The sequence below is a fragment of the Dermochelys coriacea genome, chromosome 5 (assembly GCF_009764565.3).
Source record: "Dermochelys coriacea isolate rDerCor1 chromosome 5, rDerCor1.pri.v4, whole genome shotgun sequence".
NCBI lineage: Eukaryota > Metazoa > Chordata > Testudines > Dermochelyidae > Dermochelys > Dermochelys coriacea.
Window position 1 is genome coordinate 131796364 of NC_050072.1, and position 9071 is coordinate 131805434.

Consider the following 9071-nt stretch of genomic DNA (forward strand, 5'->3'; position numbering starts at 1 on the left):
GTAGACAGCAAGCTCCTACTATGTCTCTTTAACTCAATGTGGCTTCAGTTCACTTTCCTAGGGCCCCAGCACCTTCTTCACCCTCTTTTCAGGGCATTCAGCCAGTGAGTCCTAACAGCCAGCCAGCAGCTCCCTCTTGATCCTTGCCAGTAACTGCACAGTCTAAGGTGCTACCCTTTCTACAACCTGCTAAAACCAAATCCTCACTTCTTCAGTTCCCCCACAGCTACTAACCCTACTCTGCCCTGCAGCTCCTTTTGTATTAGCCTGCTGGGCCCTGATTGGCTGCTCCATGCAGCCTCTCCGCCGGTTGGCTGCATCCTGCACAGACTCTCTAAGCCACTTGGAGGACTCACCTCTACTCCACTGCTCCTTTCTGTGATGGGGTGTAGTGGGCTCACGAGGCTTCCATTAGTCCCTTCCACTTTTGTGTGGGGGGTGAACACCCCATCACATGAGGCTATGGGGATTTCCTGAGGGGCCTGGCCTTTTGGGGATTTTCAGGATTTGCTCAGATTCTGAGGCTTTGTGGTTTTTTGGATATGCAGGGGCTTTTGGAGTTTCCAGAGGTGCTGTGGTTTGTGCTTTTCAGAAATGACAGGGGTTGGGTTTTTTTTTGGAAGTGCTGGTGCTTTAGGGTTTTTTTTTTTGAAGTGATGGGGTTTAGAGTGTTTTTGGAGGTGCCAGAGTTTTGGGGATGTGCCTGGGATTTGGGGATTTTCAGATGTGTTGGAGATTTGGTGGTTTTTGGAGACATTAGGTCTTCTGGAATTTTTAAGGATTTTTGAAGGTGCTGGATTTTTTTTTTTGATTTTCAGAATTTTCACAGGTGTCAGGGATTTTTGTGTTTTGGCATTTCCAGAGGTGCTTGGGATTGGGGATTTTCAGGGGTGCCAGGGCTTTAGGGGTTTTCAGAGGTTTCGTGCCTTTTGAGGGTTTGGGATTTCGGGAGGTGCTGGAGCTTTGGGGATTTTCAGAGTACCTGGGCTTTTGGGATTTTTGGAATTGCTGGGACTTTTGGGATTTTCAGGATTTTGGGAGGTGCCTTGGAATTTCATATTTTCGGAGGAGTGAGGGCTTTTTTAATTTTTCAGAGGTGTGGGTGCTTTTGTGGTTTGGGGATTTTTGGAGGTGCTGGGGTTTTGGGAGGCTTGAGGATTTTCAGAGGTGCCATGGCTTTTGAGGTTTCAGGATTTTGGAAGGTGCTGTAACTTTTGGCTTTTTCAGAAGTACAGAGGCTTTTGGAAGTTTTGGAAGTGCTGATGCTTCTGGATTTTCAGAAGTGGGTTCACAATTTTTCAGAGGAGCCAGGTTTTTTTTTTTGTTTTGTTTTTTGGAGGCGCCAGATATATAAGGATTTTTGGAGATGCTGGGACTTATGTGATTTTCAGAAGTGCCAGGGCTTTGGGGATCTTCTGATGTGTCAGGGACTTGTGGTTTTGGAATATTTTGGAGGTGCTGGGGCTTTTGAGAAGTGCCAGGACATGCATCAAAGTTTTAATCAATTAGGTAAAAACTGCACTTCTGCTTATCATTGTTAGTTTCCAACTAAGATTACTACGCATAAAGACTCTGCCAGGGACTTTGCATATAGGTTATGTTGAGGTATGCACTGACTCACAGGCAGCTGCTCTTTGCAATTTAGCTAGCAAGTGTGAAACCAGCTGGTTAGAATGGGGACCAGATGAACTAATGCCTTTTGTATATTGTATTTGCCCAGGCATGAATGAAGGAATGGTGATTTTCAGACTGCTAACTAGTGTTTTTGTAATATACGGCAGGGAACTTTAAACAATGAATCCCTGCCCGCTCCCCCTACCACACTTTTATATACACTAGTTTCAATTAATGCAGAGATGATACAAAAGATTTTTCAGCAAGGAAAATTGCAATTAAACACTATGGGCCAGATTTTAAAATCTGCTGCAGTCATAGTTGAAACTTTGGAGCCTAATCTCATTATCAGAAGGGATTTAAGCACTTGGGAGTCTAAATCCTATAATTGATTAAATTTAAACTCCTAAATCCCTTTTAAAAGTGCAATGTGGCTCCTAAATCAGTCAGGTGTTACAATGCTGAGTGCAACAACACCTAATCACCTTTACAAATCTGGGACTGAGGCAAAGATTCAAGAATGGGAGTTTAACAGCATTGTTTTGATTTGTATTATAGTAGTAGCTAGAGGCCCCAATCAGGGAGGCAAGAAGAGGACAGTCCCTGCCCCAAAGAGCTTACATCTAAACATATGACAAGAGACCTTAAGATCTTGTTAAGTTCCTAAATAAGTGACCTGACTTTCACATGTGGCCACCAGCACCTGTTGACTTTAAATTGATGGGTGCTCAGAACTCCTATTATTCTATGCAGCATTTCCATGGCAAATGTTTCAGTTCATTCCCTCCCCCTTCTTTCCCTGCCCCCCCCTACATCTGCAACTATCCAGGATAACATTTTGGGGGTTTACCTCAGGCTGATAAGACTTTTATATGTAGACTAAAACAACAGTTGCAGCTGCTCCCCTGTCTATTTTGAATCTGACCAGTTCATTAACCATGGACTACTGATTCGTTAATCTACCTTATCACCACTGTCAGAACCTAGAAAGAATAAATTCTACATCTCTTTAACCCCATTTTTTCTGCACATTGCTGCAAAGCACCTAACTTGGCTGGACACTCATCCTCATCTATATGTAGTCACCACTGCACCTGTGCACTGCCTGTTAGTCCTCCCCTGCCTTGGGAAAAACAAGTCTAGAAAATGAAGATGTTGTATTGATTTTTCCCATTCAGACACTCATTGCTTGTCTATAGGGGAAATTTACCAGTATAATTATACCTCTATAGTTTATACTGGTATAACTCCCTGTGTAGACACTTATTCTAGAAAGAGTATCTTTTTCCAGTTTAGTTTATACTAGAATCAGAGTGACCATATTTGAAGTTATACCAGTATAATTGGGCTCACAGTAAATTTCTCTTTGTAGTAAAGTCCTGAGTGGCTGATCAGTTTCCTGTTTCATTTGATTATAGGCAGAGGAGGTAGCAACACATATAACAAAGGTTACCCCATGCATGGTAAGACCCTATTTTAGTTGCTTATCACTTTGTCAAGCTAATTGTTGGGGTTGAAATTACCTAGGGAGGTATCTGTTTCAGGCTGATTTTTTTAAGTTTCAGTTAAAATTAAGCAGTTTATGAGAACAAGATTGGGGGAAAAATACATTGTTTAGCCCATGTTAAAAGAAGTAATGAGTTCAAGATGTGATAGCCTCAGTCCCTTGAACAAGTGCAGAGCTTTGTTTATTGCTGTCTATAGGTCTATCTTATGAAATTCAAAGGAGTCAGTCATCCAGGAAGGGAAAGACTGACTGACTCCCAGCTGTCTCAGGTAGGGTACCATCACTGAGAACACCTTCCTGAACACGGGGGGGTTCAACAGGTCACATGGGAGCACTCTGTATGAATAGTGTTCTTGGCTGATCCAGTCACCTCTTACCTTCTCCTTGATAGGCAGTTCAGTCTATTTAGCTTAAGGCAAGTTTTCCAGACCTTTAATCATTCTTGTATCTCTTTTCTGAACTCCCTCCAGTTTTTCCAACACACTCTTTGAAGCATAAACATCAAAACTGGACACAATAGTCCGGGAGAGTGCTCATCAGTACCATACAGAAATAATATCACTTCTGTGCTCACATGTGCTATGCAGCTGTTCATACAGCCAAGAATTGCATTAGACAATAGCTCATGTATGTGTACACAAGTATTTGTTTTCCTGAATTGAGAGAGACAAATACATGACTTGCCTTGAAGAGCCTGGACTTACTCATGTCGTGGTAATTTTCTGCATTTATTCTGTAGTTTAATTATGGTGGAAATTGTTTAACTGCCAGTAGAAGGTAAAAGTTTTAAATCTGTAATGGAACATCAAGCTCAATGGAAATATTGGATATAAAGTCTCTCTGATGAGACTGTAGTTTTTCAGAATAATTTGATTTCAGAGACCCTCTCAGATTCCTATTAAACTTATTTTTCAACAGAGGGGAAAAATACATTAAGCATTTATTAAAATAAAATTTAAATACAAGTTTATTGCCCCCTAAAAAGCTCTCAAATATGGAGACTATAAATGTAATAAAAACAAATTTTGTCTTGCATGCTAAAAATTGTTTAAGTTATAGGAGAAATACCAATAGTTATTTGGATACTTGTGCCTATCTGTAAGGTACAGTATGTGTTTCACTGATTTCATGGCACACAAGGCCTCCATCTGATATACATCTGGTGTTAACTCCATTGTTTTACTATTGCGAACAGAACAATTAGTGAAAGGTAAGACAGATTTTAGATTCCTCTAAACTATTACATAAATCTTTAGCTGTTCTGCACTTCAGCTGCATTGTATTTTTTCAACTGGTAGGGGAATGGTTGTTCTGTAGGGCTGAATTGTAAGTGTGGAGGAAAGGTAGAGGAGGAACAGGTCTGGGTAGTTTATTCATAGATACTAAGGTCAGAAGGGACCATTCTGATCATCTAGTCAGACCTCCTGCACAGCGCAGGCCACAGAATCTCACCCACCCACCCACTCCTATGAAAAACCTCACCCATGTCTGAGCTATTGAAGTCCTTAAATCATGGTTCAAAGACTTCAAGGAGCAGAGAAGCCTCCCTCCAGTCAACCATGCCCCATGCTACAGAGGAAGGCGAAAAACCTCCAGGGCCTCTCCAATCTGCCCTGGAGGAAAATTCCTTCCTGACCCCAAATATGGCAATCAGCTAAACCCTGAGCATATGGGCAAGATTCACCAGCCAGATACTACAGAAAATTCTTTCCTGGGTAACTCAGATCCCATCCATCTAATATCCCATCTCAGGGGATTTGGCCTATTTACCCTGAATATTTAAAGATCAATTACTTACCAAAATCATATTATCCCATCATACCATCTCCTCCATAAACTTATCAAGTAGAATCTTAAAACCAGATAGATCTTTTGCCCCCACTGCTTCCCTTGGAAGGCTATTCCAAAACTTCACTCCTCTGATGGTTAAAAACCTTTGTCTGATTTCAAGTCTAAACTTCCTGGTGGCCAGTTTATTCCCATTTGTTCTTGTGTCCGCATTGGTGCTGAGCTGAAATAATTCCTCTCCCTCTCCTGTATTTATCCCTCTGATATATTTATAGAGAGCAATCATATCTCCCCTCAACCTTCTTTTAGTTAGGCTAAACAAGCCAAGCTCCTTAAGTCTCCTTTCATAAGACAAGTTTTCCATTCCTCGGATCATCCTAGTAGCCCTTCTCTGTACCTGCTCCAGTTTGAATTCATCCTTTTTAAACATGGGAGACCAGAACTGCACACAGTATTCTAGGTGAGGTCTCACCAGTGCCTTGTATAATGGTACTAAAACCTCCTTATCCCTACTGGAAATGCCTCTCCTGATGCATCCCAAAACCGCATTAGCTTTTTTCACAGCCATATCACATTGGCAGCTCATAGTCATCCTATGATCAACCAATACTCCAAGGTCCTTCTCCTCTTCCTTTACTTCTAATTGATGCATCCCCAGCTTATAACTAAAATTCTTGTTATTAATCCCTAAACACATAACTTTACACTTCTCACTATTCAATTTCATCCTATTACTATTACTCCAGTTTACAAGGTCATCCAGATCCTCCTGTACAATATCCCGATCCTTCTCTGAATTGGCAATACCTCCCAGCTTTGTATCATCTGCAAACTTTATTAGCACACTCCCACTTTTTGTGCCAAGGTCAGTAATAAAAAGATTAAATAAGATTGGTCCCAAAACCGATCCCTGAGGAACTCCATTGGTAACCTCCCTCCAACCTGACAGTTCGCCTTTCAGTAGGACCTGTTGCAGTCTCCCCTTTAACCAATTCCTTATCCACCTTTTGATGTTCATATTGATCCCCATCTTCTCCAATTTAACTAATAATTCCCCATGTGGCACGGTATCAAATGCCTTACTGAAATCTAGGTAAATTAGGTCCACTGCATTTCCTTTATCTAAAAAATCTGTTACTTTTTCAAAAAAGGAGATTAGGTTGGTTTGGCACGATCTACCTTTTGTAAAACCATGTTGTATTTTGTCCCATTTACCATTGACTTCAATGTCCTTAACTACTTTCTCCAACATTTTTTCCAGGACCTTGCATACTACAGATGTCAAAATAACTGGCCTGTAGTTACCCGGATCACTTTTTTTTTTTTCCTTTCTTAAAAATAGGAACTAGATTAGCAATTCTCCAATCATTCGGTACTACTCCTGAGTTTAGATTCATTAAAAAATTCTTGCTAATGGGCTTGCAATTTCAGGTGCCAATTCCTTTAATATTCTTGGATGAAGATTATCTGGGCCCCTGGATTTAGTCCCATTAAGCTGTTCCAGTTTCGCTTCGACCTCAGATATGGTAATATCTACCTCTATATCCTCATTCCCATTTGTCATGCTATCATTATCCCCAAGATCCGCTTTAGCCTTATTAAAGATTGAGGCAAAGTATTTGTTTAGATATTGGGCCATGCCTAGAGTATCTTTAACCTCCACTCCATCCTCAGTGTTAAGCGGCCCCACTTCTTCTTTCTTAGTTTTCTTCTTTATATGGCTATAGAACCTTTTACTATTGGTTTTAATTCCCTTTGCAAGGTCCAACTCTACTGGACTTTTAGCCTGTCTCACTTTATCCCTACATGTTCTGACCTCAATAAGGTAGCTTTCCTTGCTGATCCCTCCTGTCTTCCACTCCCTGTATGCTTTCTGCTTCTTCTTAATCACCTCTCTAAGATGCTTGCTCATCCAGCTTGGTCTACAACTCCTTCCTATGAATTTTTTCCCCTTTCTTGGGATACAGGCTTCCGATAGCTTCTGCAGTTTTGATTTAAAGTAATCCCAGGCCTCCTCTATCTTTAGATCCATAAGTTCTTTAGTCCAATCCACTTCCCTAATTTCCTTAATTTTTGAAAGTCAGCCCTTTTGAAATAAAAAACCCTAGTTGCAGATTTATTTTTGTTAATCCTTCCATTTAGTTTGAACTGAATTAGCTCATGATCACTTGAGCCAATTGTCCCCTACAACCATTTCTTCTATGAGGTCCTCGCTACTCACCAAAATTAAATCTAAAATGGCATCCCCTCTAGTCCGTTCAGCAACTACTTGATGAAGGAATCCATCAGCTATTGCATCTAGGAAAATCTGAGCCCTATTATTACTGGCACTGGTCCTCCAGTCTATATCTGGGAAGTTAAAGTCTCCCATGATCACGCAGTTTCCATTAGTATTTACTTTATTAAAGACATTAAAAAGAGCTCTATCCATATCCAAATTAGATTCCGGAGGTCTATAGCACACCCCAAGCACTATCGTAGGAGAGGCTTTACTAGTTTTCTTCCCCAATGTAATTTTTGCCCAGACGGACTCTGTCTTATCAATTGCATCGCTGCTTATTTCTTTACATTCTACCTCAGCATTGATATACAATGCTACTCCACCCCCTTTACCTTTGTTTCTGTCTTTCCTAAACAGCACATATCCTTCAATACCTGTAGTCCAGTCATGACTACTATTCCACCATGTTTCTGTTATCCCTATAATATCTGGTTTCACTTCCTGCACCAGTAGCTCTAGTTCCTCCATTTTGTTACCTAGGCTCCTCGCATTGGTGTATAAACATCTTAATTTTTGCTGTTTGGCCTCGCTCACATTTTGTACCCTATTAGGCACAGTCATTCTACAGCCAGTATAACGTATTAGACTAGTATCCACACCGCCCTCGCTCCTTATATACATTCTCCTACCCACGGCTCTATCCTTTCTTACTTCGTCTTCTTCCCTCTCAATGCTAAAATCTGGCGTGGAGATTTCCTGGACATCTCCCCCTAATTCCTAGTTTAAAGCTCTCTTTATCCGTTGTGCCAGCCTCGATCCTAGAAGTCTATTTCCTTCCCTACTCAGATGAAGTCCATCCTGAGAGAACTGTCCTCTGTCCGTGAATGCCTCCCAATGGCCATACATCCCAAAGCCCTCCTTATAGCACCACTGCCTAAGCCATCTGTTGACAGTCATAATCTTGTCACACCTTTGTTGCCCTTCTCTAGGAACAGGAAGGATTCCGCTAAAGATCACCTGAGCCTCAATTTTCTTAAGCGTCTTCCCCAGCCTAGCATAGTCTCCCTTAATACTTTCCAGCGAGAATCTAGCCGTATCATTTGTTCCCACATGAAGGATAATTAGGGGATTCTTTCCCGTTCCCTTTAGGATCCTTTTCAACCTCAGGTCTACATCCCGTATCTTAGCACCCGGAAGACAGCACACCCTTCTATTCTCAGGATCAGCTCTAGTTACAGGCCTGTCTATTCCTCTCAATAAAGAGTCCCCGATCACATAGACCTGCCTTTTCCTGGTGACAGTGGTATTCTCCAGTCTCTCCCCTGTTCCCTCTGGCTGCAAGTTCTTTCCATTCCTATTTTCCCTTATAATCTTCTTCGGGCTCATATTTGGTGTAGTCTCCCTTGACTCTTCCGCTTTTCCTATAGGACTAGCCTCCTCTTCTTCCTTACCCTTCCACCTTCAAGTACCTGCTGAGCCCCTTCTTCATTTTCCAACTCTGCAAACCTATTCCTAAGCTCTTTCTCCTTCACTAGCCCGTCTTTTCCTCTGCCTGGTCCTTTTACTCACATGTTTCCACTGACCACTTTCCTCACCCAGTCTCCCCTCAGAATTCCCCTGCCCTGCTTCCATCTGTGAGTGAGCTTTTCCCTTCAGATACCTCATATCTTTGCTCCATCATCTGCTCAAACCCCTTCCTAAACTCGAGACTTTCCACCTGCATCTCCAAACCTCGGATCTTTTCCTCCATCAGCTCTATCAGATGACATTTCATGCAGAAAAAACTCTTACCGGTTCCCCCCTCCAGGATCATGTACATACCACAGCTTCCACATCCAGTCATCCTCAATGTGTCTTCTACTGCAGGAGTCACTCCCACAGCTGCCTCTGTATCTGTCATCGCCTTTCCACCTAAATCCTGTTCATCTGGGAAACACAAGC